The 25,867-nt window shown below is 37.6% G+C and overlaps 1 long non-coding RNA gene across 1 annotated transcript in view; it reads right to left on the bottom strand.

Moving 5' to 3' along the window:
- LOC104671036 overlaps positions 1–25,558 on the bottom strand; it is a 39,343-nt gene extending 13,785 nt beyond the window's left edge. The window contains exons 1-2 of the long non-coding RNA XR_749235.2: positions 25,468–25,558; positions 24,358–24,548 (exon numbers count right to left, since the gene is read on the bottom strand). This is a non-coding gene — a long non-coding RNA (uncharacterized LOC104671036). The remainder of the gene's footprint in view (positions 1–24,357; positions 24,549–25,467) is intronic.
- Between the last annotated feature and the right edge of the window lie 309 nt (positions 25,559–25,867).

The following is a 25,867-nucleotide window of genomic DNA, read 5'->3' as shown; positions in this document are numbered from 1 at the left end:
TTTCTGTTTCACTTACTTTACACGTCATCAAAGATGATAGCAATGATAAATAGCTACTGAATAAAGAGTGTAGTCTTTGGAATTACAGACCTGGTTCTGATTTCCAGCTCCACAAACTTACTAACTCTGTTGCTCTAGGCAAGTTATTTAATTTTCACCATGCCTCAGTTCCTCACTTTTAAATTGTGAATTATAAAATATATTTTATATACTAGTTCAGAGCAATAAATAAGAGAATATATTTAAAGAACCTAACACTATTCCTTGCACATAGTCTGTTCTTAAAAATGATAGCAATTATTATATCTACTTTGATTATATCATATATCCAAATGATATGTATATTATATTACCTAATTGTGTTTTATAGCCTATCTGTGAGAACACCAATTGCAAAAGAGAAGAAAAAATGCTTTAAAGTATTATCTTACTTGAGTCATTTTTACTTTAGAGTTTAATTTTAATCTTTTGTCAGGTCAGCGACACCCAAAACACTTTTCTAATTATGAGTCTATTTTTTCTTTGAAAAGGAAGTCTGTTACATTGGTTCACCAGTATTCTTCTCTAATAATACCAGAGAGATTTGCTGTTTCTGTCTCTCAAAGAGGTCATAAAGGGTCAGCATTGCTTCAGGAACTTTACTAAATAAAGCCGCTCATTCACAACTGGGCAGGCACTGGATGCTACTAACATGCATATAAGAGGACCCAGCAAATATTCATTGATTGCTCTTATCATTAAATGGCATAGAAAAGTTATTTTATTTCATTAAAAAGCACACTGTAAAGTTCTGAGAGTTTACAGAGTCCTTATTCAGAAGATAATTATCTTTACCAGTATAAAAATCACCAGCATCATCTTGAAATTAAAATTTATTTAAAATTTTAATTCCAAAAATATCTGATTGCCATATATATATATATATATATATATATATATATATATATAATTGTACTAAGAGCAATGGAAGACATAAAGATGAACAATGTAAACCTCTGAAAGACTAGTTTTCTTTTCCTATTTCTACTTCCTGTTTAATACTGAAGTTGGCTTGGTTGGCCACAAATTGCATAGAGTTTGGATATGGTTTTATATTTATGTTTTAAATGTCTTTAAATAGTCTTGCATGTGTCTTGAAACTATCCCAAAACATTTGGCGATATTAGATTATTGATTTGAGTTTCTTTGAAGACCTTGAGACTTAGTCTGAAAAATTTTTAAACTCCTCTGTGATATCAGGACTTATACTCAATATTTCTGTTCCTAAATTAATGACATTCTTTCTAACCCATTCTATATTGACAGTGTTATTAAGGAGAATTATAGTAAAAGGCAAAGCAAAAAAAAATGAGTGTATAAAAACTTTGAGAATATTACAGAATCACAGAAATTTTAGGAAAGCAGATGATACATATCGAGTTTTTCAGATACCTAAAATTTACCTTGAATTCTGGAAGAAACTCCAAATTTCTTCCTTCCCATACCATCCTGCCCCCACCAATAAATTTTGGACCTAAGAAAATATTAGTAGTGATCAAGACACTATGACCCATAACTAATAGAATTTAAACTTTTCTTATTTGTAGAGAAGATATTTAAATCATTTAATTTCAAGTAGCTTGTTCCTCTAGAATTTGTATTTTGGACCCACCTTGTTTTGATTCTCTCTTCTCAAATTTGTTTAGATGAGTCTGAGTCTACTTTTCTTCTCAGAAGAAGCCCCATCTTTGAAAGATGCTTACAACGGTACTTTGGACCTAGAGAAGAAACATTCCCATGCTCTCTTGAAGATATTTTCCTTGGAATTTTCACCTTGACTTCTCTCACCATCAGAGTAGCAAAATTGAGAGTACTGAACTTAGGATATAGGCTTTGGAGAAAATATGCAGAAGTAGGGAACACTTTTGTAGGCGTTAGGACAGAAGAAGAAAATCTTCTCTACAAAGATATGAATTCTTCACAATCCCTATCATCATTGTGATTCACTTGCCTTTGCTTTCTATGCATGCATCTATTTGGGCACCTAGTGACGTGGTAAAACTATGGTAACTATGGTATGTGGCTGGTCAAGCGTTTCAGGATTTGACTCCTAGACACTTCTCTCAATCTTTTCTATTCCAGAGACATTAAGTAACATACTGCCGAATAGGCTCAATTAGATTTAATTTGCTCATTTTGGATTGTTGTACTTTATATTAGCTTTCTCCAGAGAAATAGAAAGAATAGAAGGTTATGCATGAGTGTGCATGTGTGTATGTGTGTGTGCATGGGTATCAGAGAGAGATTTATTTTTTAATTGACTCAAGTGATTGTGGGGGCTGGTTAAAAGTGAAATCTGCAGAGTGGGCTGGCAAGCTAAAGAATAAGGGAAGAGTTGATTTTCAACTCAAGTCAGAAGGCAGTCTGAAGGCAGAATATCCTTTTCCCCTGGAAAAAGAAAAATTGAGTCTTTTTTCCCCTGTCTTAAAATCTTCAACTTATTAGATGAGGTCAAGCAATATTCCAGAAGGTAACTGCTTTACTCAATGTCTACTAATTTAAAATACCTTCACAGAAACATCTAGACTGGTTTTGACCAAATATCTGTGTACTATGGTCTAGCCAAGTTGACAAATAAAATTAACCATCACAATCTTCTATACATTAGTCTCATTAAACTAAAGATTTGAAATGTACAGTTGACCTTTTCTAAAATGAAGATTCATAGAGAAGTCCCTTGTTTTCATATAACCTGATAAATGTTGGACAGCCTTAATATGGGTGTCCTATTCCACAGAAACATGTATTCAATAACAATGAAAGAAAATCACTGAGAAAACATTTACTAATATCGCTGGTAAAGAGAAACATTACATTCAGAACACACAGCAACAGTTTTAAATATAATCTCTCAACCCTTTTTCATCTCACACAATACAATAGCTACCCACAGTGTCTGGTTTTTAGGTTCCAGGCTCAGGTATTTAAAAGCCTCAAAAGCTCTTAAAACTCAGCTTTCATTGGCTTTTCCCCCCACCCTTTTTCGTTTTTCCATCACTTCACTTCTCCAGAAGCAATCTTTGCTCCCCTAGTTAGGTCTTTAGCATTTATAATTTGTCCTTTTTGCCTTTTCCAGTCTCCTGCTTCACCCATTACCTGGGCCAGCATATGAAAAGTTTGGGAAACCAGCTGGTACATACAGAAAAGGCAGGGAAATGGTAGTAGGTTTTTAACACTCACACATTAACTTTTTCAAAACCTATTTTTAACAGGATTTTTTAAAATTTCCCTGGGATTATTGTTACTTTTGGGAGTGGGATTTTTCCACAGGTGCATATCTTTCAAATTGTACCAAAAGCAACCCAACCCATCACTCTTTCATCTACCATTCACTTCTATTCACAGTCTATGCAACAGCGAAAATATAGAACTTCTTGCAGTTCCCCAATACATCATGCATTTTCTGATTCCTACGTTTTGACATGCTATTTCTTAGGTCTTACGTATCCCTTCTCTCTCAGTTTGCTTTCATGACTCTTCACACAAAATTTAACCTCTAGCTCAAATATCATTCTCTGAAGTCTTCACCAGCCAAGTTTCTTTCTCCTCTCTGGTTCCACTTTGCTATACATACACCAAAAATAATGCTTTTCATATTACATTGGAACTATTGTTTCATGAGTCCATTCTAATCAAACAGAATTACTTAAGGACTAAAACCTTACTTTGTATATCTCTGCATCCACAATTCATTAATCGAGACTTTTAGCTACAAGAGATAGAAATCAAATTCTAGTTTAGGCATAAAAGGAAAACTACTAGTTTACTAACTAATACATTCTGGATTATGTAAACTTAGATTAGTAACTCCAAAGGAAAGCAAATCTTTTTTTCCCAAATGTCCCACAGATTAATTCCCCTATAAGTTATAGGCACTTCTGTGAATTTATGTCAAGTACTACGATTAGCCCAGCCTAAGTCAAATATCTGTCACCAAGAGCTCAGGAGACGTTGGCATCACAATTATTACCCCAACGGGACAAAAAGTGAGGAAAGGGTGTGCTGATACCAAGAGAAAGAAGAAAGATGGCAACATGATGGGCAGCTGAAGACCAGGGCAACTACAGTTTGCTACTCTGGAACTTAGCACAACTTGTGATACTTATAGGTGCTCAAAAAATATTAAATTAATAAACAAACAGTAGTTGTTCTTCTTTGTTCTATAATGCTCTTAGGATCTAACAACAACTTTACCAGCATATTGTATTTCTGAAGACAATTATCAACAATAGTTCACCTCAAATTTCACAGCATTAAATTCTGATACTTTATAAACAAACTTTTCCCCAAATATTTCCAACCTATGACTTTGGAAATGCAATGGTAACATCATGCAAAAAAATTGAGAAAGTTTACAAGTAATCAAAAATTCTCATCAAGGTTTAAACACATACACATATGTGTTTATATATACATAATTTATATATTTGTATTTATGCCCACAAATATATGCACATTAATATTTATGCACACACATATATATACACACATAACAAATGATCATTCTCATATCAGAGAAATATATCCTAATATAGAGTCACCAAACCATAAAATTGATAAAATCTGTTTTGCAATCAGCCCTACAACTACATACTAAAACTGCTCTAAAACTGTAAGTTTAAAGGATACGATCCCTCCTGTTTGGGTTAGTTTAGGCACTGTTCCGTCTAAAGAGAAAGAACTAAGCAAGATGAAGACAAAAGAACAATTAAGTAGTGGATAAGAGAGTAAAGGTAAGCTTTCAGGACCCTTTTTCCACATGTCATATTTAGATCAGTCTTGCTTTATTGAGGGAGGTTGTCTTTGGCATCAAGTTACAAAAACATCTTTAAAGATGCAATTTTTATGCTTTAAAAATTATGATTGTTGTTTACTTTGTTTTTTTAAAACAAGCCATTAGCATTAAAATGTATTTTCTTTTTAAATAAAAATGCAGGATTGACCCAAAATCATACAAATAGAATCATAATCCCTCTCAATGACATTTTAGAGTCTTTTGTTCTCTTTTCATTACCTCTTATCCTTGCAGCTATTCTCAGCAGCATCAGAAATCCAGAAATAGTGCCGAGCAGATATTTTGTCCAAACTTGTCAAAAATAGGCAACAGACACAGTTATATACAAGTAAAGTCATTACTGAGTCTGCGGGAGCCAAATGAACTATACAAGGTGTTAATTAATTTTGCATTTCTAACATTTCAATCATCATTTCCTTGGAAGTGGACACCCACAGGAAGAAAAGAAATGTAGCCACATGTAGCTATTATGTACAAAAAATATTCCTAATATACAACTGCAAACCTTTTCCTGGATAACATTTATATTTTCTATTAGCATCTGGCTCCTTTTTCAATAAAGTTCAGTATCTGTGACAGCCTTTCTTTCAGAAATGTGAAGGCTTCCTTGCCGCGAGCATTTCAAATGTTCAGAAATACCAACTGTGATTCAAATGATTTATAAGGTCATCACCCAAGAAAAACCATGTACACTGAATTTTCTAGCTGCCAAACAGAGGGAAAATATAAAGAGAGATGTGTGTGCTTGTGTGTGTGCGTGTGTGTGTTTGGGGAGGTAACTTCTAGAATGGATGGTGAGACAAAGCAGTAATAAATAACAGAAGTGAAATGTAGAGTGTAAAAAAATAGACCTTAGTTCCTAGATACTTCTTTAGCCTTCCACAGTTGCCAGCATACTGCCTTACACAGAGTAGGTACTCAATAATAATTTGTTTAGGGTACAAGTAAAGAGAAACTGGTTCTCTATGTAAAGTAAAATATCCAAAACTAAAGACCCCCTTTAAAAAAGGACAACTTGATCTACTGTATTCTTCATAATAAAACCAACTGACCTTTGCTTAGTGCTCACTATCAACTAGACAGTAGGATAGGTGCTTTCCATGATTGATCTGATTCGAAATTTAAAGTAATTCTATGTGACATTTATTATTACTATGCTAATTTACAGATGAAGGAAGACAAGCACAAAGCTCAGAGGCACTCACAGCTGCTGTGCTTTCCTCTTGGAATCTTTTTCCCCTAGCTCTAAACATGGCTGTTTCCTTCTTCTCCATGTCCTAGCCTAAATTCCACCTCCTCTCAGCCTTTGCTCATCACCCTTGCCCCACAGAGTTACACTACATCTCACTTTCCTCACAGCCCTTTCCCAACACATTACCATCACTTCTAAATTAATTCATTTATTTTTCACTTATCCAAGACCTAGCTCGCTCATTAGTATAGTCATCCATGAGAATGGTGCATAACAACAAGAAAAGTACTAAACATATTTTTATAGGAATTAATAAATGTTTCAACTATCACAGGGCTAGTAAGAATGAAGAGGGAACTCTAACACACATATTTGACTCCAGATCTCAGTAGTTGAATACCTAGCAGTGTTCCTTACTAATTTGTTCATTTGTTCATTTTTTTATTGAGCACTTACTACGTTCCAATCACTTTTCTTAGCAAAGGGAAAGCAGTGGTAAACAAGTTAAACAAAACAAAAATCTTGGACTTATGGTATCATGGAGATAAAAGACAATGAATAGTTATGGAGCAACAAGTGTTATAACTAGGAGAACGCACGAGAGGCAGGGGACTGAACATGCAGACAGGGAGTGAACAAGAGAGGTTTTGCAGAGAAAATGATGTCTACCAAATAAATGAAAAGTTTGTGGAAGTCTGGTAGTTGAAGGCTCAGGAAGAAGCTTCATGGAAGAGGGAATAATAGAAAATGTTTTCAAGGAGGCGGAATGACATGGACTGGGCCTTGGAAGTTGGCAAGGAGAGGAATGGAAGGAAGTGAAGGGCCAGATCAGGAAGGGTGCTGCAAATGAATCACAGAGTTAGGAATTTAGGTTAAGAAAAAATTGGGGAGAAATTCTGGGACGTGTCCAAGATGGCCAAATAGGAACAGCTCCAGCCTCCAGCTCCCAGCGTGAACGACACAGAAGATGGGTGATTTCTGCATTTTCAACTGAGGTACAGGGTTCATCTCACTGGGTCTTGTCAGATGGATGGAGCCGGTCCGCAGGTGCAGCCCGACCAGTGAGAGCTGAAGCAGGGCGAGGCATCACCTCACCTGGGAAGCACAAGAGGGAAGGGAATTCCTTTTCCTAGACAAAGGAAATTGAGACACACAACACCTGGAAAATCGGGTAATGCCCACCCTAATACTGCACTTTACCAGGGGTCTTAGCAAACGGCACACCAGGAGATTATATCCCACACCTGACCCAAAGGGTCCCACGCCCACGGAGCCTCCCTCATTGCCAGCACAGCAGTCTGAGATCTAACTGCAAGGTGGCAACCAGGCTGGGGGAGGGGTGCCTGCCATTGCTGAGGCTTAAGTAGGTAAACAAAGCCGCCTGGAAGCTCGAATTGGGTGGAGCCCAACACAGCTCAAGGAGGCTGGCCAGCCTCTGTAGACTCCTCCTCTGGGGACAGGTCATACCTAAACAAAAAGCAGCAGAAACCTCCCGAGAGGTAAATGCCCCCATCTGAAAGCTTGGAAGAGTGTAGTGGATCTCCCAGCATGGAGGTTAAGATCTGAGAATGGACAAATTGCCTGCTCAAGTGTGTCCCTGACACCTGAGTAGCCTAACTGGGAGACATCCCCCACTAGGGGCAGACTGACACCTCACACCTCACACGGCGTGGTACACCCGAGAAAAGCTTCCAGAGCAAGAATCAGACAGCAACACTCGCTGTTCAGCAATATTCTATTTTCTGAGCCTCCACCGCTGATACTCAGGCAAACAGGGTCTGGAGTGGACCTCAAGCAAACTCCAGCAGACCTGCAGCTGAGGATCCTGATTGTTAGAAGGAAAACTAACAAACAGAAAGAACACCCACACCAAAACCCCATCAGTACCTCACCATCATCAAAGACTAAAGGCAGATAAAATCACAAAGACGGAGAAAAAGCAGTGCAGAAAAGCTGGAAATTCAAAAAATCAGAGTGCATCACCCCCTCCAAAGGAACGCAGCTCATCGCTAGCAATGCAACAAAGCTGGATGGAGAATGAGTTTGACAAGACAAGAGAAGAAGACTTCAGTCAACCAAACTTCTCAGAGCTAAAGGAGGAATGACGTAATCAGTGCAAAGAAACTAAAAACCTTGAAAAAAGATTTGGCGAATGGCTAACTAGTATAACGAAAGTAGAGAAGTCCTTAAAAGAACAAATGTAAAAGAACAGAAATTATAACAAACTGTCTCTCAGACCACAGTGCAATCAAACTAGAACTCAGGACTAAGAAACTCAATCAAAACCACTCAGCTACATGGAAACTGAACAACCTGCTCCTGAATGACTACTGGGTACATAACGAAATGAAGGCAGACATAAAGACGTTCTTTGAAGTCAATGAGAACAAAGATACAATGTACCAGAATCTCTGGAACACATTTAAAGCAGTGTGTAGAGGGAAATTTGTAGCACTAAATGCCCGCAAGAGAAAGTGGGAAAGATCTAAAATTGACACCCTAACATCACAATTGAAAGAACTAGAGAAGCAAGAGCAAACACATTCAAAAGCTAGCAGAAGGCAAGAAATAACTAAGATCAGAGCAGAACTGAAGGAGATAGAGACACAAAACACCCTCCAAAACATCAATGAATTCAGGAGCTGTTTTTTTGAAAAGATCAACAAAATTGATAGACTGCTAGCAAGACTAATAAAGAAGAAAAGAGAGAAGAATCAAATAGATGCAATAAAAAATGATAAAGGGGATATCACCACTGACCCCACAGAAATACAAACTACCATCAAAGAATACTATAAACACCACTATGCAAATAAACTAGAAAAACCTAGAAATGGATAATTTCCTGGACACTTACACTCTCCCAATACTAAGCCAGGAAGAAGTTGAATCCCTGAATAGACCAATAGCAGGCTCTGAAATTGAGGCAATAATTAATAGCCTACCAATGAAAAAAAGTGCAGGACCAGATGGATTCACAGCTGAATTCTACCGGGGTACAAGGCAGAGTTGGTACCATTCCTTCTGAAATTATTTCAATCAATAGAAAACGAAGGAATCCTCCCTAACTCATTTTATGAGGCCAACATCATCCTGATACCAAAGCCTAACAAAGATACAACAAAAAAAGAGAATTTTAGACCAATATCCCTGATGAACATTGATGCAAAAATCCTCAATAAAATGCTGGCAAACCGAATCCAGCAGCACATCAAAAAGTTTATCCACCATGATCAAGTGGGCTTCATCCCTGGGATGCGAGGCCAGTTCAACAAACACAAATCAATAAATGTAATCCAGCATATAAACAGAAAAAAAGACAAAAACCACATGATTTTCTTAATAGATGCAGAAAAGGCTTTTGACAAAATTCAACAGCCCTTCATGCTAAAAACTCTCAATAAATTCGATATTGATAGAACGTATCCCAAAATAATAAGAGCTATTTATGACAAACCCACAGCCAATATCATACTGAATGGTCAAAAACTGGAAGCACTCCCTTTGGAAACCAGCACAAGACAGGGATGCCCTCTCTCACCACTCCTATTCAACATAGTGTTGGAACTTCTGGCTAGGGCAATCAGGCAAGAGAAAGAAATCAAGGGTATTCAGTTAGGAAAAGAAGAAGTCAAATTGTCCCTGTTTGCAGATGACATGATTGTATATTTAGAAAACCCCATTGTCTCAGCCCAAAATCTCCTTAAGCTGATAAGCAACTTCAGCAAAGTCTCAGGATACAAAATTAATGTGCAAAAATCACAAGCATTCTTATACACCACTAACAGACAAACAGAGAGCCAAAACATGATTGAACTCCCATTCACAATTAGCTTCAAAGAGAATAAAATACCTAGGAATCCAGCTTACAAGGGATGTAAAGGACCTCTTCAAGGAGAACTACAAACCATTGCTCAGTGAAATAAAAGAGGACACAAACAAATGGAAGAACATACCATGCTCATGGATAGGAAGAATCAATACTGTGAAAATGACCATTCTGTCCAAGGTAATTTATCGATTCAATGCCATTCCCATCAAGCTACCAATGAGTTTCCTCACAGAATTGGAAAAAACTGCTTTAAAGTTCATGTAGAACCAAAAATGACCTCACATTGCCAAGACAATCCTAAGTCAAAAGAACAAAACTGGAAGCATCACACTACCTGACTTCAAACTATTCTACAAGGCTACAGTAACCAAAACAGCATGGTACTGCTACCAAAACAGATAGTATAGACCAATGGAACAGAACAGAGTCCTCAGAAATAATACCGCACATCAACAGCCATCTGATCTTTGACAAACCTGACAAAAACAAGAAACGGGGGAAGGATTCCGTATTTAATAAATGGTGCTGGGAAAATTGGCTAGCCATAAGTAGAAAGCTGAAACTGGACCCTTTCCTTACTCCTTATAGGAAAATTAATTCAAGATGGATTAGAGACTTAAATGTTAGACCTAAAACCATAAAAACCCTAGAAGAAAACCTAGGTAATACCATTCAGGACATAGGCATGGGCAAGGACTTCATGTCTAAAACACCAAAAGCAATGGCAACAAAAGCCAAAATTGATAAATGGGATCTAGTTAAACTAAAGAGCTTCTGCACAGCAAAAGAAACTACCATCAGAGTGAACAGGCAACCTACAGAATGGGAGAAAATTTTTGCAATCTACTCATCTGACAAAGGGCTAATATCGAGAACCTATAAACAACTCAATCAAATTTACAAGAAAAAAACAACCCCATCAAAAAGTGGGCAAAGGATATGAACAGACACTTCTCAAAAGAAGACATTCATACAGCCAACAGACACATGAAAAAATGCTCATCATCACTCGCCATCAGAGAAATGCAAATCAAAACCACAACGAGATACCATCGCACGCCAGTTAGAATGCCAATCATTAAATATCAGGAAACAACAGGTACTGGTGAGGATGTGGAGAAATAGGAACACTTTTACACTGTTGGTGGGACTGTAAACTAGTTCAACCATTGTGGAAAACAGTGTGGCGATTCCTCAAGGATCTAGAACTAGAAATACCATTTGACCCAGCCATCCCATTACTGGTGATATACTCAAAGGATTATAAATCATGCTGCTATAAAGACACAAGCACACGTATGTTTATTGCAGCACTATTCACAATAGCAAAGAATTGGAATCAACCCAAATGTCCATCAGTGACAGACTGGATTAAGAAAATGTGGCACATATACACCATAGAATACTATGCAGCCATAAAAAAGGATGAGTTCTTGTCCTTTGTAGGGACATGGATGCTGCTGGAAACCATCATTCTCAGCACACTAGTGCAAGAACAGAAAACCATATACCGCATGTTCTCACTCATAGGTGGGAATTGAACAATGAGATCACTTGGACACAGGAAGGGGAACATCACACACTGGGTCATATTGTGGGGAGGGGGTAGGGGGAAGGGATAGCATTAGCAGATATACCTAATGTAAATGACGAGTTAATGGGTGCAGCACACCAACATGGCACATGTATATATATGTAACAAACCTGCACGTTGTGCACAAGTACCCTAGAACTTAAAGTATAATAATAAAAAAAAAAAAGGAAAGAAAAAATTGGGACACTGTCAAAAGGGAGTAAACTAATTGCTCTAGTTACTTGTTGGAGTAGAAAAAGGGAAGATGAAAGCAGCAAGAACTATTGAAGTAGTCACCTATAAATGCGTAACAGCAAGAAGAACAGAAAGCAACAAGCACATCTGAGAGCTGTTATGGATACATTTTAAAAGGCGAATTCATAGGGCCGGATTGATTATATATAGAGGAAGTGAGAAGGAAAGGAAAGGGTGAAAGAAAACGTCCAGATTTGTAGCTTGGGCAACCAGATGCCAACAGTGAGACATGGAAAACAGGAGCCAGAGCTGTAAAATGGTCAACAGCGAAATGGTGGTGTGGAAAGTGAAGGCAATGAGTGCAGGAGGTACATGGGGAGTTTGAGATTAGACTTTCAAATTGAGAGACCCAGGATGAAGTCTGATAGGGCCCTAGAGTTCAAGGATGAGTATTGAACAGCAGCTGTAGATTTTTCTTTTCATCAGGTGCTAATTGAAGCCATGCGAAGGATGAGCTGGCCTAAGGAAAACACACAGACTGAAGCCTGAGGAACAAGATTCAAGGGAGGCATGGAGAATTAGGAGCTTTAAAAAAGACTAAGAAGACCCATCCAGAGAACAGGAAAAAAGCTAGAAAGTGCCACAGGTGCCAAGAAGAGAGGATTTCAGAGTGAGGGGAGCCTAAAAGTCTCAAAGTGTTGTAAAGCATGTGTGGACTGAATGTGGACTGAACACTGACAGACATGAGGCAGAGGTGGGTCAAAGTCATTTATATTCTAGGACTGAATGGCCAGAGAGTTGGAGCCAGGATTATGACAGGACAGGACATGGACATGATATCTGTGAGTTTATTGCTGAAGACTTCAACAAATGGCATCTGAGTGTTCAAGGATGACAACAATGCAGAGAAGTAGAGAATATGCCAGAGTCACAAGCCTCTCAAGGGCATGAGTTTTTCACTTGGGTGGAGGCATATGGGTGTGCAGAGAAATGTGCAATAAAGATGAGCAAGCCTGGCCAGGAGTGGTGGTTCACACCTGTAATCCCAGCACTTTGGGAGGCCGAGGTAAGAGGATCACCTGAGGTCAAGAGTTCAAGACCGGCTTGGCCAACATGATGAAACCTCATCTCTACTAAAAATCCAAAAAAAAAAAAAAAAAAAAATATATATATATATATATATATATTAACTGGGCATGGTGGCATGTGCCTGTAGTCCCAGCTACTCAGGGAGGCTGAGGCAGGAGAATCGCTTGAATCCAGGAGGCAGAGGTTGCAGTGAGCCAAGATCGTGCCACTGCACTCCAGCCTAGGCAACAAAGGGAAAGTCCATCTCAAGAAAAAAAAAAAAAAAAAAAAAAACAGGCAAGCTTAGCTCCCAACCAAGGCCCTGTTTTATCCCAAGACATAACTTATTTCACTCAAAACAAGGAATAGAAATGAACTTATATAATGTTCTGGAAATTTTTTATTATTTAAGTCAAGAAAATATATGTATGCTTACTGCTTCAAATATTTCATAAAGAAACTCCTACACATTCAAATATTTCAAACAGCTATGATTGGACATCCTAACTGTCAATGATCTAGATTTTGGAAGACCGTATCATATTAGCTCCAAACTTATGGAAGAATTTGGATGGAAAACAAATCTTTTAACTGATTTCTATCTCTTAGAGCTGTGAATGCATGTTTCACTGCTTTCCAAAACCCCCAATTCATTAATTAGATCCCAGCAAATAAAAGGGAATTTCCCCTCATCTTGGCAGGTTTCTTTTAAAATGTTCTGATACAGAGGATGGAACTCATAATAGGATTTTTTAGCCCACTCAGTGGAAATGCATCTTGGAAATAATAAAGATTACAACCACCTAATCTTTCAAACAAGCTTCTTCATCTTTTCCTGGACTAGCTAGCACCCATTTGTTTTTCAATTAGAATCTTTAAAAGATAACTTTATGTTTTAAACTTAGGTGCTTTATGTTATCAATTCAGTTTTTTAAATTATGTTTATGAGTCATCTTTTCCACAAAACCATTTTTACCCTTGATCTCTATAAACACAACTGTAGCTAAATTAGCCTCTTTTATGTTTGCATAAAGGATTCCAAGATCACCGGTTTTTCTTCAGAATCACAGACAAAAATAGAAAAATTAACTCACATATATAAAAAATAAAGTTTATAGTTATAATTGATAAGATATGAGTGAGTTACTTTTCCTACCATACTCCCATGAAAAGAAGAGACAGGCATTTGGGATAGACAGTGCCAAAAAGAGAAAAAAGTAAACTCTAACTCATTACATCATCTTTCTCCACAGTTCCCAGGAAAAGGCACCTCCCAACTCAACACAAGGGAGTTTATTTGGACCTAGGATTTGCTTTTCACATATCCCCAAAATCCTCAGTGTCAAATAATCTTAGGCATGTGTGAAAATTAGTGACTTCATACTCCAGTCTGAGCTTCGCTTGAGATTTTTTAAAACAAGTAGTGAGGACAGACACTCCAGGATTCCAAAAGGCCTAGGTATCAGTCAAACAGATTCTGCCGTCTTTCATAGTTGCCTATCTGTAATTCCACCTGCCACCCTCGCTTTACAGCTTGGTCCTTGCTAACAGATCACTGCCTAATGTTGCTACACATCCAGTCTCAGGTGAGACAATGACTGCTCCATGGCCTCCCAGCTTCTCCTACATTTGAGGGTGCCAAGAGAATGCAACTTGAGCCAATGAGGCATAAAGCAACATTTGCTTGAGGAAGTTGGTGACTTTTGTCTTCCTGAAGAGAGAGGTTGAGAATGATTGGATGTGCTTCCTCTTTCTTCTGTCAATGTGGACAAAATATCTGGCACATCTTGTGATAAAGTTGCAGCAAACGTATATTTATATGATCAACAAAGTAAGGTAGCAGAACAAAAGAGGAGAAATCAATGTAATCTCTGATGATAACTTGAGCAACTGAACTGATACCAGAAAAATCTCACCTCTGGATGTTTTGTTTCATAAGCAGAATAAATGCCTACTTACGTCAGTCTTTTAGGTGGACTTTCTGTTATTGGAAACTAAATAAATTCACAAGGGATGCACCTTTTATTGTTTTCTCACATTGGGCACATCGATTTTAGCACTCTGCTTGTTAGGTTTCTTTTTCTCCTTTTTCTTTTCAGCTGTCTGAGCAGATCTAGACTTTTTTCCTAACCCAGTGTCCTGTGGAAAGTGGTACTGAGGATGGGTTCCACCAGCTTTAAGAGCTGTGCTGGTCCTTGCCCCTTTCTTCTCATGGAACATAAGTTCTTATGGGCAGTGAGGGGAGTCATAGCTCCCTACTTTATTTGAAGTGGTCAGGTCCCACATTAAACCTCCAACCAGAATGACTTGAGGCTGGAAAATTCTTACAAAAATTTTGAAAATGCATATTTCATTCTTTTCTGTAATAAAATATATCTTCCAGGAAAAGGGTACACATTAATATTGGTGTAGCTTATTAAAAATCTTAGTTAACAGAGCCATTATAAATTTATCCTTTTTCTAAGAGAGAAGAAAAATTATCGTGTGTAAGTTTATAGTTTGAAGGCGCCTCAAGCCTCTGAAGGGGAATATTACCAAAGAAGTAAAATCAACCTGTCCCTTAAGGAGCTCAAAAAGGAGAGCCATGCCACTGGGGAAACTGGTTTAATTAAAACAAGAGGTAAAAAGCAATGTTCAGAGGTTCCGGAGAGTCCAGAGTTGTACAAAGCAAAAAGAACAATGCAGAGGAGAATTGCAGTGGGAGAGAAGCAGCATGGGGCAGGATGCCTTCAAGTCAGGTTAGGGTGCAAGGCGGCTGGTACAGAGGCCTACAGGAAGCCAGTTGAGCTCTTGGGGCTTTCAGAGCCTATAGGTGATGTGCTCCGGGGCATGGGCAGAGGCCTGATGATTGATCGCTTCTCCTACACAGTAGAGTTGATGCAAGTCCTATGGGAAATCTTAAAAAGAAATATGATCTTTTCTCTTGTAACACCCCCAGTGCCTAGTCTACGTGCAGTAAGTGTGCTGATAAACATAAGTGCTGTGTCCTAGTTTTTTTTTTTCTCCAACCAGGTAAGTGCCTTAAGAATGGGAAGCATCGGCTGGGCATAGTGGTTCACTCCTGTAGTCTCAGCACTTTGGGAGGCCGAGGCGGGTGGATCACGAAGTCAGGAGATGGAGGCCATCCTGGCTAACACAGTGAAACCCCGTCTCTACTAAAAATACAAAAAATTAGCCGAGCGTGGTGGTGGCGCCTGTAGTCCCAGCTACTCGGGAGGCTGAGGCAGGAGAATGGCGTGAACCCAGGAGGCAGAGCTTGCAGTGAGCCGAGATCGCTCTACTGCACTCCAGCCTGGGTGACAGAGCGAGACTCCGTCTCAAAAAAAAAAAAAAAAAAAAAAAAAAAAGAATGGGAAGTATCTCCATTCAGACAAGTGTCTTAAATAGCTTTCTAATTTAATTAATTACTCATTCATTTATTTAGCATTTACTACGTTTTTAACTATATAAATACAAGGAAGAAAATCGAAATGAACGTGATCCCATCTAGATAATCATGGAGAAAGTTCAAACAATAGACAGGTACAAAATAAAATGACAAACTTTCCCATCTCCCGCACTCATTCTCACCAGTGATAATCATTGTTAACAGCTTATTTTGTGTGTGCCCAGATCATTTCCTTCCCTCACCTAAAAAAAGTATACATCTAGCTGTGTTCTTAATCTTATCTAGAGAATGCCAGCTTGCTCCTCAGCTTTCTAAAATATGTGCATATGTCTTCCACAGTGACTCCAAACACAAATATTCCAAGGTCTCATTGGACAAGATAATCCTAAATTATCTAGGTCCTTGGAAACTTTATTGAAAAAAAATGATATTTATCTGGAGGAGGTAAAACTTATTATGATCTTTGAATAATCTTAATTTCTATACTTACATCGGGAAAGACATGAGATGAGTACAGATTCGAACATATTTATTTCTTTAGCCATTCACTCAACCATCTTTATTTGGTTGCTCTGTGAATCTAGGATGTGAAAACCAATGGTCACTAACATCATAAAAAGAGAGATAAACAGCCATTGTGCTACCTCCTGACGAAAGTCCACAATACTGCCTATGAAGTAACCTTCCCAAGAAGTCAAACCTGAATCTAGTTAAGGTGATCTGAATCGGATCACCAATTTAGAGAAAATATAAATGCTAAAGCAATACATTTAACACACCACAGGAATACAATCAACAAAATCCAAACTGTTGGAAACACCATAAAACAAATAACTTGACTTCTTCAACAAATAAATTGATGGCAATAAAGAGATGAGTGAGAGTCTACATATTAAAAAGACACAAAATATAACAACCAATTCAATTCATGAACTTGATTTTGATTGAAGCAAACAAACTGTAAAATAAATAAGCCAAGGACATTAGAACATTGGCTATTACTTGATGATCTTTAAGAAAATGTTTAGTTGTAGTTATGATTTTTCCCAAAGTGCTGCTTTTCCTTTAGCAATACATACTGAAATACTTATATAAAATGATATGATGTCTGGAATTCGTTTCCAAACACTTCAGGAGGAAGGAGGAAGTAGATGGAATGAGATTGGTCATGAGTTCTAAACAGTTAAAACTAAGTGACAGCTACATGGCTGTTAATTCTATCCTATTTTTGCATATTTTTGAAATTTTCTACAAAAAAAATAGTTACAACAAAAGGAGCATACATAAACCATTACATTGAAATAGTCACAGATTAAATAAAAATTGAAAATTAAACTCTTAAAACATAGTTATTTTGCTATAATATGCTATGTAGTGATTTTTTACCCCAAAGGTACCTTTTAGAACTTAGACCAACAAAGTTGAGTAGAGTCTGTTTATAAAAACTAAACGACTATGTAAATCTTTATAGAATTTATTCTAGTTTTCCATTCTGTTTTTTTTTTTTTTTTTTTTTTTTTTTTCCTCTCAGTTCACATTAGTTGGGATATTAAAAAGAGACAATCAAAAGAATTTGGGGATGTGGTGGCTCACGCCTGTAATCCCAGCACTTTGGGAGGCTGAGGCGGGTGGATCACAAGGTCAGGAATTCGAGACCAGCCTGGCCAACATGCTGAAACCCCGTCTCTACCACAAAAATACAAAAATTAGCTGGGCATGGTGGCATGTGCCTGTAATCCCAGCTACTCGGGAGGCCGAGGTAGGAGAATTGCTTGAACCCAGGAGGCAGAGGTTGCAGTGAGCCGAGATCATGCCACTGCACTCCATCCTGGGCGACAGAGAGACACTCCATCTCAAAAAAAAAAAAAAAAAGAGAGAGAGAGAGAGATTTGAGGCTAATCAGGGATAATGGCAAGAAACCAAGAATTCTGAAGAGTAGGTGTTAAAGGAGGTCTGAGATAAAGCTGAAATAACTTTAGTAATTTATGTAAATGATACAATGAAGCTAAGAATAGGGAATGTGTATGTAATGGAGTCAGGTTAATTAGAAGGAGGGAAATGATTTCAGAGGAGCACACTGAGTTCAAAATTGGAAACGAAACTAAAGGAAGCCAAAATGTAGACATTTTCAGAGAAGTAAATTCTGAGAAAAAATCAAATGTTAAAGGTATTGGAAATTTTGAAAGATGAAGAGAAGAAAAATGCCAAGTTGTCCTGTAAATACAAAGGTTTGAAGGATGACTTATGGGCAGACAGCAGCTATTTCAGAACTCTTCAGGCTGAGGGTGGAAGAGAGGGTTGAAATGCCATTGTATGAAAGGCTGACCTCTCTGGGGCCTTAATAGAAGTCTTGATTCAGTTGTCAGAGTCACTATGTAATTTTTCAACAGGAGTCTAGATGGAGAGAAGTCTACAGCAGAGCAAAAATGGATAATGCACATTTTGTCTTTATTGCATCATGCATGAAGAAAAAAGAATCCTGCTTCTCCCACATCCACTCATGTAGACCCAAAAACACTCAACATAGACTCAGCCATATTCTCATCACATCAGTTCTAGATATTGAGACTACACAGTTCAAAGCATATGGCCTTTGACTTCAGGCAGACCTCAGATCACGTCCTAACCCTGCCGCTCACTAGCTGCATTAATGAAATAATAATCCTTAACTTCTCACCTACTCCACAGGGTAGGTATAAGGATTAAATGAGATATAAGTTACAAAGTGCTTAGCCTAGATTCTGGTACATTCTAATCGGTAGTAGTGATTATTCTTCTTAGGCTGCTATAAGAGGAAGAATCTCTGATCAGACTCAGAAACACGGTGAAGGGTTGCTAGGAGAACTTGAAGAACTGCTGCCATTGAAGCCAGTGGTCTATATCTCAGCAACCTCCAATGTCTCTATGTGGGTGACACCCAGCATACTGCTTGGGGAGATACCACTAGAGATAATATTAACCACACATTCAAACGAAACTTTCCTATATGGTGTGATTTGGGGAAAACTCAGACTGTTCTCCAGTTAGTCCGCCATAATGCCTAAAATTCTCTCATCAAGGACAAATTCCTTTGAGGGGAAAGATCCAATAAAAGATGAGGAACTTTTGTAAAACATTAATCATAATGCATATTTTATATTTATTTTTAACCCCCAGCACCTATCATAGTGTCAGATAAAGAGTAGGTGATTAATAAATTATTCTTAAAATTTCACTGGATAAGTGTATATCACAAATATACTATGCCTCCAACACTGTGCAAGGCTTTGGGGAGGCAATAGGGAACAAAATAGGTGAGGTTATTGCCTTTACTGAGCTTCTGATCTAGTGAATAAATGAATTAATTCATTAGTGAAGTAACAATAGAACTGTTTAGATGTTTGGACCATATGACCTTAAATTTTTGCTAATGTTTTATAATATTCATTGATTTACCTTCCACTGTAATTTGTCACAATTGTATTAACTACTCTAAAATGCAGAGCAGTGTATGGTGACTATGGTGGTTCATGCCTATAATACCAACACTTTGGGAGGTCAAGGTGGGAAGATTGCTTGAATCTAGGAGTTCAAGTCCAGCTTGGGCAACATAGTGAGACCCCTATCTCTGCAAAGAAATAAAAAATTAGTTGGTTGTGATGGCACACTCTTGTAGCCCCAGCTACTCAAGAAACTGAAGTGGTAGAATTGCTTGAGCCCAGGAGGTAGAGGCTGTAGTAAGCCATGATTGTGCCACTGCACTCCAGCCTGAGTGACAGAGCAAGACCCTGTCTCAAAAAATAATAATAAAATACATAGCAAATAAATATGGTAAGCAAAAAGATCCAAAATTAAGTTTTCTTAAAATGCATTTTAAAATGTCGAACACTCGCCTCCTTCCATGTAGTCTTATTCTATTCAGACAACTGTTTCACCAAGTAAGCCAAATGTAGTTATATTCAGATGCCCTGAAGGATTATTTTCCAATTTGGGGATATGCTCTTCCCGAGGACATATTGACGACTGAGTTGCCTAAGCTGGACTCGAAGAAGAGGGAACAAAAGGCTTAAGCAGAGATAATAAAAATTATTCTGAAACATAAATTGGGTGTTACTTTCCCCAAAACGGTTGAAAAAAATAAAGTCAAAAGAAGAGGGCAATCTGTAGGGAAAAACTGGGAAAGCTAATGAAGTAGACCAAAAGACTAAGGGTCATTAATGCAAAACAATACATTGTTTAGAACACACGCAAGGTTATCTAATTTTGTGAAGTCTGTGCTTTTCATTGTCTTCAGCTATTTTATAATTCTGTAGAGGTAGACATTAACCTGCAGAAAACTGATAACAATGCAACTAATTCTTGGTTAGAGGCATGCAAATAAACTCTGTCCAGTGGAAATTCAATCGACTTCCCTCTCCCACTGTTGAAGAAGCTAGCTTTGCATCTATTAAGCAAATTTAAATCAGCCTTTCTGATGAGCTTGTGTATTGGTTGGCTGTTTAAATTCTCCTTTGTAGCAACCCATTTTAACAACTTTTCCAGTTCCTTCACTAATTAGTGAGTGAAATAAAAATGTTGACATGTATCTATTTTATATTTGTATGAGTCATGATTATATCCTCTTTTATCATTTGTCCTTTACCAATAGTATGCAAACCAAGTGAAATATCCCCACTGTAGTCTTTATAACTCCTTCCTCTTAAAAGAAATGAAGACTGAGACAAGTTGATCCATAGAAAGTGATTTGATCTAATAAGATCAAATAGCATACATAGAAATACAATTCCTACAGACATGGATTTGATAAAGCAATCATTTTACCTTCCTGAAAGGAGTATAAAAGAGCATTTCAGAAGTCCTGGAGGATTTATACCTTGCCCGCAGTGGAAGAAAATAATTATATTAGCCTCAAACCATCACCACAGGCTCATTTCAAATAACTATGAGGAACTATAGCCATATAAGCCAGTAGGTACTTAGTATTGTATAGATCTATTTAGAGATGATCATTTAGAGAAATGAATCAAATTTTATTAGTTTGAGGACAGGAATTTCAGTTCACCAAAAATTATGTCCCTATCTAAGCGTACTTTCCTTACTTCTAGAAGTTAGCAGTGCCCACATTCTCTTCAGTCCCTTTTTCATCACATAATAAGGTCATTCTAAAAGTGGAACGGTATTTCTTTTTTTAATGTGTTCATAACATCTGGTTTGCTAAATCTAACATAATTTATATTGCTGCTCAATTCCCATTATTGTGTCATTATTCATGGGTTGGTTATTGCAAAACTTGGACTTGGCTAATGATTTGAGACTGGCCATGTGACAGGTCTGAGGCAGTGACTCTACACAAGAAACAACATATGATGAGGCCCAAAGACACATGTTCTCTTAAAGAAAGCAATATACTCAAGTTATATGAAACTCAGGTCAGACTTTTAGAAATGGACTTTTGCAAATATAAAGCATATAATTCCCAAAAGATGATCCTCTTATAGGTCTGAAGATTCAAAATGTTATGAAAGAAATAAACATGAATGTACATAGAGATGTGGAATATGTAATTCATTAACAACCATACTTTTCTCATTATATTTAGTAGAAACAAAGCTTCACCAAGGGCCTAGAAACCCAACTCACTACAGCCTACAATGAATTATTCATCTATGTAATGCGTAATTTTACCAAATGACTTCTAAGACGCCTTTAAGCATGTAGAAAGTATATGTTTTTAAATTTTTTCATACTTTTCAGTTTTTCATAAAACTTCAACACAAGTGAAAATTTTTAGACAGTGGATTTTGAATAAACAAAAGAAAACTTTGAATTCAAACTCATCCAGGAAGATTTAGAATTAAAAGTAAGATGAGTTTATTATTTAAATCATTTTTTAAAACAGGCACAATCAAGATAAATGATAGAAATCTTAGTAAAGCCCTCTGGAGCCTGACTAAAGGAGGCAGAAAACAACTTTGGCACAAATGTGCTGAAAGATGGAGTGAGGAAGATGTGAGTTCAGTCAATGTTAGATAGGCCAAGTCTAAGGTGGAAATTCCACCAGGTACTGGAGCTCATGAGAGATGTCAGGGCAGGAGATATAAAATTGAGCTCTAAAGCCATAAAACAGTGAACAGAGGCAAACAAGCCATCCAAGAATTTCAGAGAAGGACTGAGAAAAGAAGAAGGAAAAAACAACTGCACACTTCTCCAAAGCCAAGAAAGAGAGCGAAGGTTCAAGCACCCCGAAAGATAAAAGCGGAGCTCTATTCATGCTCCACCAAATTTGGCAACAGGCTCCAAAAATTATGGAATAATGGAGATTTTCCATTGGCAACAACAACAACAACAACAAAGCTACTATAGTCCTTGCTTCCTGAAAGTTAAAGATAGTAATTCTGTATTTTCACTCAGAATCAGAGGTGTAATAAATTTTTCTAGATTGGACAGATATATGTGAACTCTTGTAACTTTCTACTGTACAAGATCAACCTGGGAGCACCTGGAAAAAAAGTGTGCTTTCTCTCTTTTATTAATTTTTTACAGAGATGATTTTAACCAGAAAATACAAAATTGAGATTAAGATTTAGCATGCTGCAAAAACTATGCATCTACAGTCAAAAGTGTTGAAAAACAAGATCTTTATGAAACAAACATGATGTATTTTATATAATATCTATAAAATATAAAAGGCTACAGATTCATTCAAGGCTAGTAAATAATGAAAGAAAACTAACCACATGCAAATGCTAAAAGAGTCAGAGATAATCATGAAAAACTGTGATGGTAGTTGTATTTAGGGAGCGGTGAGAAGCAGGTTTTTAAAAGATAAAATGCAAAGGTTTCACCTGTACAGTTTGGTAGCACAGAGAAGAGGTTAGCAGCCCTGAAGAAAATAAAATTCCAGGGTTTAGACAGGCTACCTGAAGACATTTACAGAGCATTATTTAAACAGACGGCAAGCTCTGTTGCTGCTTAGCTGCTGTTTATTCCCAGAATCTTCTTCCCCTAGCTAGGTCACCATAAGATCCAAGCAGTGCTTGTACATAATTATTCTCAAGGCAACCACACAACAGAGAGCTGGAAATGCGTCTCGGTTGAATAGTGTTCTCTTGATTTGACAAACGCCCTTTTGCATCTATCTGCACATCCTCCTGTAACATTTGCAGGCACTGAATTGTGCCAAAGAGTTTTGACAAATCCTCAGGTGCAGTCAGTAGCTTTTCCTTTTCTTTCTTTTTATATTGGGAGGGATGGGGGATAAGAGGTGGGGAAATGTGCTAGGGTGCCACAGGTACCATTGTGAGCCTTAGAATGTTTCCCAAGTAGAAAAGAAGTAAACATCACTAGAGACAGGATTTCTAAAGCCGTTGTGCTTGTTAAAAAGACAAACAAGAAAGACTTATGGGGGCAAAAATAACAAACCAGCTCTCCATTCATTTTCCAAATCCTTCTAAGGGTTTAAAGTAGTTAAACAAAGGCTGGCACATCTTTAACTACTAAACAACACATTCCTTATCTAGTTTTTATGACTCCTCACACAATTTATATTCCTGCTAAGAACCCTGTCTGGCTTCTTCCCCAAACCCATGCCATACAGGAGCCTGGCTCCATGGCAGCCCTCAGGGTCCAGGCTGTGGGAATCCAGGAAGGTAGGGCTATTGTAACAAGGTCCTGCCAGTGGTGAAAGCCCTTTGGCCAAGAGCATTGTAGGAAGCGCATTGTATGAATTCTGTCTTGTCTTGACAACCTTGTGTGATCCTTAACATCAGAATTTCATTAATATGAATATAAAATGACACACTCTTTTAAAACACTAATAATCTATTAGAATTTAAGGCAATGTCATGCCACAGCATTGAGAAGAAAAAGCAAATCTATATGACACTCCAGCAGAGTAAATATTGAATCTCAACACAGTATAATTTAAAGGCCAAAACTGATTGTGGTTTCACCAACAGCCAATCATCTTACAGACTACTTCATACCAACAAAGCTTAGGGTGTATCTAAGCATATGGCAGCACTACTAAGAAATATTGTCCCTGTTCTACATCGTCATTGCCCTAGACAACAGATGACATCCCACACTGCCGTGTCTGCTCCCAATTCTCGCTAAGACCACTTTATCACAGCATCCCCTGTACAAGTCTCTTTCCTACATACTCATTCATTGGATCCTTGTCCCATTGGGAACACACTTTATTTATGGAGAGGAAAAAACATGAAAAACATGGTTTAAAGTCAGAGAGGCAAAGGTTGAAATCTCAATCCTACCACTTAGAAGATGTGCTGCTCACCTTCTCAGATGGCATTATCTGTCACATGTTCCCTTAAAAAGTCAAAGATCGGGGATTCTGGGATGAGCAGGGGACAGATTTCCTGGTGACTCAGGCACTGTCTCTATTCTCCAGATGGTGATGATCTGAGCTTCATCCATACCCTCCATTTTGGTTCTTGCTAAGGGGCTACTCACTCTATGCTACAGAGGCTCTCCAGCAGTCATGTGCAATCAAAAATAAAAACAATACATTTCTTATTAATAGCATTTCTATTTGGCCCTAAATTAAACTGAAGAAATGTCTGGCCTCTGTTCTGCTGTCAAATAATAATGCCACTATTTGCACAGTGCTTATTATATGCCAAGCACTTTACACACAGTATCTCATTTCATCCTAACAAGAACACTGTGGAATAGGTGCTATTCCTCATCATTCTGCAGATGAGGAAATTTGAGCACTGTGAGTTTGCATGACTTGCCTATGTTAAAAGGCTATCCAGTGGCTGGACCTAGATTCAAATGCAGGTAATCTCTACCCTGAGCCTGAATTTTTAACCACTCCCCTCTACTAACTCAAAGTAGTAGTACTGGGCTGAGAAGAAATGCCTTCTCACTGTTCACAGTACGAAATGGAAAGAATGGGAGGAAAAAAAAAATAAGAGAAGAGCACAGTAAGAGAAAAACATTTTATCAAGAAGACTTAATTAAAAACAGGCATTATGAACAGATCAGCATGGTAATACAGGGAGACAAAGCATAAAGCATTTTAGGGACTTAACTAACAGCTAAAGAGAGAACACATCTCCATAATTTTATAATTGTGAATGTGTGATAATCTTCCAAGTTTTAAGACAGTGCTTATCAGACTGTACTGTAACTATCACTTTTCACATTTATTTCCCTCTTATACTAAGAATGTGGTCAGAGTCCTTTTCATCCTTGTATCTACAGAGCTTAGCCCCATGACTGGCACCCAGCAGACAATCAAATAGTGTTGGATGAATGAGTGAATTGAATACTGAAAACTCCATTTAGTGTTTATGGGTGCCAAACATTTAAGGATTTTTAGGGAAAAAGCAAACCACAGAGGCCTGAGGCAGTAAAGTGCCTTAAGGAAGAAGATCTTTACCTGGATCCTGTAGGATGAGTGGTATTTTAACTTCACTAAGGACTGATTGAAAGATGACAGGGTGTTGTTTTAATGGCATTCCAGCTTTTCTCGACTAAACTTGCCAATTCTAGGAACAAATGCTTACAAATGCAATATTGTTTTCTTTTATGAGCTAGGTTGAATAATCCTGGGACCAAAAGCTGTGAATAAAAGATAGTACATTTTGGCAAACTATAAAAAAGAAAGGTGCTAAAGTAAAACTAATGAGAAAGTGTATGCCAAGAAAAAAATCAAGAATCTGTTTTTCAACAATTGTCCCTTCATATAATTGCCTATGGGCTTTCTATTATCTGGTAAAATACTGCAGTATTCCAACAGCCTAATTTAGATTTCTACCACTCCCTAATCCTAACAGCTG

Source organism: Rhinopithecus roxellana, chromosome 1 (assembly GCF_007565055.1).
Source record: "Rhinopithecus roxellana isolate Shanxi Qingling chromosome 1, ASM756505v1, whole genome shotgun sequence".
NCBI lineage: Eukaryota > Metazoa > Chordata > Mammalia > Primates > Cercopithecidae > Rhinopithecus > Rhinopithecus roxellana.
Note: the sequence above shows the minus strand (reverse complement) of the source record. Positions and strands in the feature narration are given on the sequence as shown.